The following is a 9,775-nucleotide window of genomic DNA, read 5'->3' on the forward strand; positions in this document are numbered from 1 at the left end:
AAACCCCATAGTTCTTTTTAAAGCACAGTACTACACACATGTTCTATGCTTAAAACCTTTAAAGCACATAGAAAACGTGGCATATTCCCACAAATCTATTTCAGTGGCGGATTTCATTAAAATTCCTGGGATGACTGATCGGGCCGGCGTATGCGATCATTGTAACGCGTCGCGATACTGCATCTAGTGATGGCTTTTTTGTGGGATGTCTGATCGGTTGTGGTTCCGTTGTAGTGTGTCAAGTACGCTCGCTTTTACACGAGCCCATAGAAATCCGTACCAGCTACATTCGTTAGATTATGGGGGTATGCAGCATACGTTTCCGGCGCACACCATTCATGATGGACCTTTTTCCAGTAAGGGACCCCTCTAGCGGCCGCCACTTCAACTAAATTTGACGGGCAAAACACACGCTCCCGCCGCTACTCGCCTCTACGCAGAGCATGGTAGCGTTTGACCAAGCAGTCTCTCGCGACGGCCATCCCTGCTTTTTTTGTCGCTTGTGTTGTTGAAGTAGCGTCTCACCGTCCTGCTCTAGAGCGCGCGTATTTGCTCACGTGTAATAATAACACATTTTACATTTACCGACGCGACGGCAACATGCTATTGCGACGTGCAGGCAGATTTCACGTCGCACGACGTGCGACGTTCTTGCAGCTTTCATTTGTATTTCAGCTTGCGATTGCTCTTACTTTCCTGTCTAGTTTACTAACGCAGTGCCACTTGACTGACGGAAGAATGTTGTATGTGATAACTGGAAAAGAGAATGGTGCGTTTCAAATACTGTAGCTCAGATGAAGAAAGAAAAAACACAATAGTAATGAGGTTGACCTTCCTTGCTCATAAAATTGGTGCATTGCAAAACCTGGAAGTGTGTGATGGTGTCGTGCTGTCATTGCTCCTTGCAATTTAACTTGGTTAATGTCCGCGTGAAATTGACTCCTTATACTTTTTAGTTTAGAGATTAGTATTAACATAAATGCAGTGTGTATATGTGTCGCTGTAGTCATTCATTTTTGTAATGTTGTCAGGGTTTACATAAGATTGACAGTTGAAGGAATCGTAGCAAAAGGAAAATAGGACAATCAAGCACAGTTTCTTGGTTTGCTTGTAAAACACAGTAAGACAGAATTAGGAAGGGAACACTGAATAATCTAGTGACGAATGCACTGTAACCGCAGAGTATTATTGTGCAAAACACATTTATATGCTTAATGCAGGTGGGGCTTCTCACTACTGCATTGGTTTAAATAGAAGTACAGAAAACACAAGGACATGTGATATAAGAACAATCTTGACATGCGGCACAACAGAGAGGAAGACGAACACAGGCGCTGCAAATGCAGCGCTGCGTTGCGCTGCATTTCAAGATGGTTCTTATGTCAAAATACCAACTAGCCCAACAGTCAACTCTATTAAAGCATGTGGTATAGTAGCACCACAAGAGCATAATACCTGATAGCACTGCTGCCAACATTCGCAAGTGCAACTATTACAGCATTCCTCTTTGATGACGTACAAAATAGGCAGTTATTACAATTCTTATTGGCATACAAGTAGCTCTATATACCTCTCTGTTATTTAAGAAACCTAGTGTGTTGATCAGTTGTGGTTCCCCTTTCTCCTTCTTGCGTTTCATTAAGTACATTTGGCATGACCACATTTTTTGTTCTGCGGCCTTGTACAAGTACATTCCTATGTATGGCACACCTGGTTTGCAGCATCGTTTTCTGCATTTTAGGAAAAGCCTGTCTAATGGGGACGAAGTAGTGCAGATGTTTGCATTTGGCACATCAACGTGGCACACAAGTGAGGCCTGTTTTGCCAAGGTATGTGGATACTAGCTGAATGTGACACATAACTACTAGACTATCTCTGTAGACAACTGTACACTGGCGCCTGTACTAATACTGGTGTCATTGTCTTCATTTTGATTTGGTTAGTGCTTACCTTGTAATTTTATTATATTCTGAGGAAAGGCCACTTGCACAAAGCATGTATGCTAGCGACTTTAGCAGCCCATAGAAGAAGTTCCATTGCAAGATAGATGCTGACGATGCTGAAGTAAGAAGATAATAGCAGCTGCCTTTAATAATAAAAATTTGGACAGCAGCAAACTGATTGTTACACAACTTGCCTGCATTTACAGCAAAAAAGGTAAAAGTTTTATGTGTGAATGCTGCCTAGGTATTGTTTGGCTAGATGCCCGTAAGTACTCGGCATGAAATTTGGCTTAGCCTGCTGAAATGTATATGCTAGCTCTAGTGCAGTATGCGCTTAGTGACATGAGAAAGTGCCTGCTGGGATTACCATACTGAAGGCTACATCACGTAAAGTAAATACAAGGCATGCTGTACCCATAGTTATGGGCAGTATTTGAACAAGGAATGTCCTGAGCCAACATTTTGACAAGGGGACTTTGTTATCGTCAGGGCAACCACTGCTTTCCTTAGCACCATTTTCTTGTATGTGTTGGTGACTCTCTTCCACCCTTACTGGGGGAAGAGAATAAGACGGTGTGGGGTAGGTAATTAAAAAAAACGTGGACTGGAAATTACAGGGGAGGGTTAAAAGGAGGCTTGTAGTTATGAAAAGGAGAACAGTAGGGATACTGTTAGGTTCTTTAAAAAGTGGAGATAAAAATTGGAAACTAAAAACGATTTACATGACAGATGTAACTTCAGATGCAGATGGAACCAATTAAGTCTGTGAAAAGGGAATTGGGAGGACATATTGTGGTCAAAGAAACTGAGTTCTAGCCATTAATGTTCCGTTAAGAGTAGAAATGAAAACTGCAAGCAAAGAACATGTATAAATGTCCTGTTCGAAAATGTAAATAAGACACTGCATGCTATGGGAACGAAAAAAATATCAACGAAACAAAAAAAGGTATTAAACTGTGTATCATAGGCAGTTAATAGGGAATACCCCGTGAGAAAGTACAAAGAAGTATATATATATATATATATATACCGCAAATCGATGAAATAAATCAGTGTCGGGGTTATGAACAGCTTTGCCATAACCAGGTGTAAGACCACAAAAATTTAACAGTAATGATAATAGTACTCAGTACAAACAAACAAATAATGCTACTGCTTATATGTACACTACTGGTTTACTGGCCACCATGCATTGGCTTATTCTCCTCCCCCATTGAGGGTAGGGGAGAGAGACACATGTACATAAAAACACTGCTTAGGAAAGCAGTTGCTACACTGATGAAGACGAGACTCCTTGTCGATATGTTCGTTTTAATGAGATTCCTTGTCCGACTACTGTTCATCACTTCAAGCCCCATATCTGTGCGAACTTCTGTATTGTTTGGATGTCTACCCATAGTTGTATAAGATACATGAAGTATGCATTAGACAGGTATCATTAAACATTTGTTCACAAGGTTGAGTAATGAATGCTAAGAAATGTAATCTTTACATTTAAATTATGCACGTGTGAATGTGACATCTGCAAAGATTGAAATCAAGTAGCAGCAGCTATGTGAAATAAATCAGTGACCTAACTGCAATGTCTGCGACTATAGGGTTGCCTCTGCTTACGCAAGAAATTCACCTCTCCAGTGGCTTGAGAGGTTGAGTAAAAAAAGAAGCTTTGCACTGGTTTCAGGCAAGATAATTTAATATATGGTAACATTCATGTGTCGGTGTTTGCTTCAAATGAAAGACTGTGGGTATGTAGGGTGCAGCCAGAGCTTTTATCATGACTGCTGGAATTGTTGTGTGCAGTTCATACGGGGTTTATTCATTGAGACATACTTCAGCTTGCGATGGTGCTAAAGCAGACATTGGAGAGTACATGCTGTGATAATTGAAAATTTACTAGAACAAAACATAAAAATGTGGAGAAACACACTTATGAGCATTATAACTATACATACAAAGAAATGGCAAACAGAAAGTAATGGAAACAAGTGCACAAATAATGAAAACTAAAAGACGACAATAAAATCAAGAGTGTAAAGCCACAGAAACTACTAACAAGAATGATGACAGTGAGACATAGATAACATAGATGCAAGTTAACTACAGAAATGTATGCATGCTTGCACAAAAGGGTAATTTGTTGGATCATGTACATATCTACCAGCCGGTAATAAAAGGCTAGCACTGGGTAAAGCATTTCATGTTTTAATTGTTCAAGGAAAGAAACTGGGTCTAAATGTGTTGGTATGGGACAAGTAAGGACTTGAGGATGAGGTGATGGTGTTGGAAGATGAAGTGGCAAAATGTGGATAATCATTATTTAAGACTGGGCTAAAAAACAGTGCTATATAATTGCTAAAGTACGCAAAGTTAGAATAAACCGTAAAAAATGTATTAATTGGAGAAATGTACAGCTCCAATACTTCATACTTTTCTCGCTCTGGTCTACCTTAAGTCCTTTCAGCAGAGATGCCACTAATAGTCCTGTTGTTAATGTTATAGGTGGTCAAATCTGTAAGCTTTGTCACATTGATCACACTGGACAGCGAGTTTGCTAAGCATACTTACAGTGAGCAGAAAATGCAAGCCAGCGCATACTCATGGAGCAATTTCACATGCTAAATACTGCAATATAAATGTGATTACGCTTATCAGAACTGTTTTCATAAATAGGTGTAACTCTAGTGTAATTTATCATAGAATCATGACAAGTGTGTACTGTGTCACACGTTGCACTGGCTCAGCGCAAGTAAAACATGTTGAGATGTTTATAACGCCGTGGTAAAATACCAATGTTACAAGTAACCAACAGGGGCCAAACACTGAAGGTACAACACAGATAGAACAGTCGTTTAACAAATACTATGTAAGGCAATAGCCTCCATACAGTGTGCAGATGCTTATACTCATATGTAAATGTAGTAGGTTGTGTAAAAGTACTACAGACCAAAGAAAATGGCAAGGAAAGATCACCATCTGTAACTTTGTTCTCATCTGTGAAACACACCCACATTTCGAATTGTAGTACATATCACAGTGTTCTGCTAGTTTGTTCTGTATCACCAGAGTTTGAAAGAAGACGAGAGCCTACAAGAAAGCAGCAATGGAGAACTCGTAACACTTTATCAAACAATCCACACCTCATGCTCAGAAAGCAACAGAAAAAAACTGTGAACAATAGCACTTCAATACAATCTGTGAACCTATTCCTAGGCCCACTGGAATAACCTAACAAGCTTTTGAACTTTGCGCACAAAATACGTGTTACGCCCTATACAGCATATATCACTTTGAAATGGCGGCAGAATTGCTATGAAGGTGCACTTAGGGGTAATATACATTGGTGATATGCAGTGAAGCTGCAACATTCATGCGGAATACACATGTAACATACATGTGACAGACATTGAAGGTGCACCTTTGGAGTATGCATCACATATAACTGCATTACAGGTTGTGCTCAATTCTGTAATGATTTATCTGCATCTGTACGAAGTAGCTTGTTCTGTAACCGGTTTCTGGTGGGTCACATAGGCGTAGTCTAACACTCCACAATAACACATGCACAGGTATGCAAATGAAATTGTCACAGTGACCTCAATTTACATTTTCTGCAATGTAGTGTAACTACATTGCAGAATGCAACTTCACTGCATATCACCAATGTAATATACATTGGTGATATGCAGTGAAGCTGCAACATTCATGCGGAATACACATGTAACATACATGTGACAGACATTGAAGGTGCACCTTTGGAGTATGCATCACATATAACTGCATTACAGGTTGTGCTCAATTCTGTAATGATTTATCTGCATCTGTACGAAGTAGCTTGTTCTGTAACCGGTTTCTGGTGGGTCACATAGGCGTAGTCTAACACTCCACAATAACACATGCACAGGTATGCAAATGAAATTGTCACAGTGACCTCAATTTACATTTTCTGCAATGTAGTGTAACTGTAATGAAGTGGCATAATTGTTTACGAAGTAATGTAAGGTACAGCCTACAATAAGAAGTAAAGCGTAGTTGTGGCTGCATAAAAGTACAATCAATGAAGGAAATGGCTTTGCTTATGAAAAAACAAAGAAACACTAATCCTCAAGACCAACATCTCAACAAGGTGTGCAAAAAAAAGGTATTACAAGCAGAATTTTATACTTGTTAATAAACAGTTAAATTGTCATGCGTTGCAGATGAGTGTAGGTACGCATGAAATTATCGTTCCCAAAACCAAAAGCAAAGTAAAAAAATTCATTTTGTTCATTATAGTGGTGCAGCATTCACGCTACCAGCTCCACTACAGTGTCAGCATGGAAATGTCGAGCACCAACCTAGTAAGCCTTCAGTGACCACGATTTCACTCATCCTCTCCCCATTGAGACTACGGGGTGATAATTGGATGCGATCAAACGCCATCTTCATCAGAAAAGCCACACTCCTTGCACCATTGTCTTATGCTGTCCAACATGATGCAATGCTGTAACTGATGGGTAAGTTTTGCGCATTGTCTGCATGATTCTTGGCATTCCATTGTTACATGAACACATCAACACTGGAATGTCAAGCTAGCTAGTCGATGACCATTCATTTAGCAAGAAAGGAGGAGTCCTTGCATTGTCTATGCATTTATGTGCGAGGCGCATTTTTTAAGTGGTAGCTTATGTGAAACTTTCACACTGGTCAGATCTGTTTCGATGGGGGCTAAATGCATAAAGCACCCCTGTCCCTAGATTTAGGTGTACGTTAAAGAACCCCAGGTGGTCCAAAATAATCCGGAGTCCCCCACTACGGCGTGCCTCATAATCATACGGTGGTTATGGCACCGTATGATTATGTATGATTATGATTATGGCAATTTCTTTTTTTGGTCAGCTCTGCCTTGTCCTGCCTGTGTTAACGCGACTCTTACAATGTATTTCTTACAACCGACAGCAAGGCACTAGTGGTCTAACTTCAGTATGCGCTATGTGTACACCTTAAAGTTGGCACATTGTTGTTTGTAAACACATCATGCTGAACACTACATTGCTCACACCACCACTGATCTTGGCCTGTGTGAGACAGTCTTGTTTAGTATCTTTGATTTTGTTAGTCCGATATTATTCCCTTACTTTTATATGTGTCCTCTCAATAGCATTATTGAAACGGTTCACATCTGCAGCTTGCAGCCACTGATGCTTTGAGGATGCTTAGACATGTTCCTACTGATGCAGGAACAGTATGCGTTTTGTCATTACGTGCCTTATATATGCCCCTTTGCTCTGTTCAGTGATTCGTCGGCCAATAGCTCGCAGTCGCAGTGCTGCATATTTGGCCTGCAGCACTTTTGCAAGGTTGATAATGTGTTGTGGTTCTTCATGATAGTGGTGTATTTGCTGAAGCATGTTGGTGTTCAGGTGAGCAAACTTGAAATGCTTTGAGCATGAGTGTCTCAATGCTTTCGTTGTGCACATCAGTGTGCTGACGCATGACGCACTCAGAGGCATGTAATGCAGCGTGCACAAATTTTGAAGGTTCAATAAGGCCACCATTGTCTTTCAGACTTGTCAACAAGCTGTGCACAGTGTCAGACACAAGCAGAGCAGCACACTCTGCACATGAGAGCTTCTTTGTAATGCTTCTGACAACAAACCCACGAATGTACTGTACTACTTCTCCCGAATATTCACTTAAAGCAAAGTAATCGTGGTCGATTACAGCTTCTGTGAGAGTCGCTGTTGGTTGCCCAGTGCTGCAGTGTGTGCTCATGCTTGCATTGCCTTCGTCATCGCTTTGTGCAGTGAAAAAGCCACTGGCGTGTGCCTGACTCCTGGGCAGGCAGATACCCTCCAGCTATGGTGTTGCATTGGCATTCATCGAACATGCGACTACTGCATGGACAAGAGTCTTGCGGTAAGCATGTCGGAACAGTGAAGCTGATGGGTTATTGTTCCATCCTCCGCGCTGTCTGATGCAGCTGAAGTACATTTCCGGTGGGTCTTGGTTTAGGTGGCTGGTACAGAGGTACCTGTGAAGAAAAATTAGACAAACTTCTGTTAAGCGAGACTTGTAAGTTTAGAGCACTATATGCATTACTTCTGAACATTTTTTTGCTCAATGTATTGAGTGTCCATGCCCAACCATGCACCAACTAGCCCAAAAGCATACGAACACTTAAACACACACGTGTACAGACAGTGTGAACAAAGTGGTGTAGCAGTGCCAGCAAAAAAGGGCATTGAAAAGAGCTTAGGGGCGAAGCTCCTTAAAGCGGCACCCGTTCGTCCCTCGTCGTAGTAGTAGTGTGTAACCAGTCTGAGAAAAATGAGAAAAAAAATTCCGAAGTTGTGTCCGTAGCGCGGAATCGAACCAGGGACCCCTCGCTTCCGAGCGCGCGGCGTTAGCCCACTACGCCACGAAGCACACATGGACACAAGCACCACGATGGCAATAAATACCCAACATTAACGAAAGGCCGCGTTTCTAGCGCGTTTCTAACGCGTTTGTGCTAGCGCGTTACGGCCCGTGTAAGAAGCTGGTGTAAGACGCTGTGGCCTCTCCGCCTTACCTTCAACGCGTTTCGAACGCACTGCCCAAGGCGGTGGCAAGTCAAGTTCAAGTCGAGGAGCGTTTTTGAATACGGGGGGTATACTCTCTCAGCAGTCATGTGATGGCGTCGGCAAACGCGGTGCACGTTCCGGCATGTGTAAATGGCTGCGTAAGACGCTGTGGCCACTCCCCCTTACTAGAGAGTACTGCACGTCTCTAACGCGTTTGTGCTAGCGTCCCCTTAAGCGGGAGATCCGATGATTCCCTCCGGAGCTTCGCCCACTCATCATCATTCACCCCTTGGATATGCTGTGATTTTTTTAGAGTGAGGAGGAGGTATATTTATGTTATGCTTGTTATCTCCACTCATTGCATTAGCGACGAGAAGTTGGATTGGCGCCCCTCGCTAGTGACGTCATGGCCAGGACTCCGCTCACTTCGGCTCACTAAGCTGCCGTGCCCGTACGCGCATGCTCGGGGTATCGGTGGCTCGAGCCAAATTTGTTGAAGGGTGTTTGGCTTCTTTCTGCTGTTGTGCCTGAACCGCCGTTTCTTCTTTTACACCATGTGAGTCATGAAATTTGCGGCTTGGATATCGCAAACGTCTGTAGCGTTGAAAGGATATACTGGTTTTGGAATGCGTAAATCCGCCGTGTCTTTGCCAGGCTATTGAACATTATCTTTGTCTTCTGCATATTCATCTTCAAACCCAATTCTTACACTTTCTCGATTAAGGTCCTCAATCATTTGTTGTAATTCGTCTCCATTGTTGCTGAATAGGACAATGTCATCTGCAAACAGAAGGTTGATGAGATATTCACCGTTGATCCTCACTCCTAAGCCTTCCCAGTCTAAGAGTTTGAATACTTCTAAGCATGCAGTGAATAGCATTGGAGAGATTGTGTCTCCTTGCCTGACCCCTTTCTTGAAAGGTAACTTTCTACTTTTTTGTGGAGAACCAAGGTAGCTGTGGAATCCTTGTACATGTTTGCTAAGATATTCACGTATGCCTCCTGTACTCCTTGATTGCGCAATGCCTCTATGAGTGCTGGTATCTCTACTGAATCAAATGCCTTTTCATAATCTATGAAAGCCATCTAGAGAGGTTGATTATACTCCGCAGATTTCTCGATTACCTGATTTATGACATGGATATGATCCGTCGTAGAATATCCCTTCCTGAAGCCAGCCTGTTCTCTTGGTTGGCTGAAGTCAAGTGTTAACCTGATTCTATTGGAAATTATCTTGGTGAATATTTTATACAATACTGAAAGCAAGCTAATGGGTCTATAATTCTTCAG

General features: G+C 41.9%; 1 long non-coding RNA gene across 3 annotated transcripts in view; it reads left to right on the top strand.

Annotated features, from left to right (window-relative positions):
- LOC125946994 (uncharacterized) overlaps window positions 1-7,941 on the top strand; it is a 36,101-nt gene extending 28,160 nt beyond the window's left edge. For 2 of the 3 annotated variants that reach the window (XR_007468055.1, XR_007468053.1), the window contains 2 exons: window positions 1,742-1,829; window positions 6,216-6,629. This is a non-coding gene — a long non-coding RNA (uncharacterized LOC125946994). Of the gene's footprint in view, window positions 1-1,741; window positions 1,830-6,215; window positions 6,630-7,726 lie in introns of those variants that run through there. The other variant, XR_007468054.1, reaches the window with a different exon arrangement.
- The last annotated feature ends 1,834 nt before the right edge of the window (window positions 7,942-9,775 follow it).

This window comes from Dermacentor silvarum, chromosome 7 (assembly GCF_013339745.2).
Source record: "Dermacentor silvarum isolate Dsil-2018 chromosome 7, BIME_Dsil_1.4, whole genome shotgun sequence".
NCBI classification, from domain to species: Eukaryota; Metazoa; Arthropoda; class Arachnida; order Ixodida; family Ixodidae; genus Dermacentor; species Dermacentor silvarum.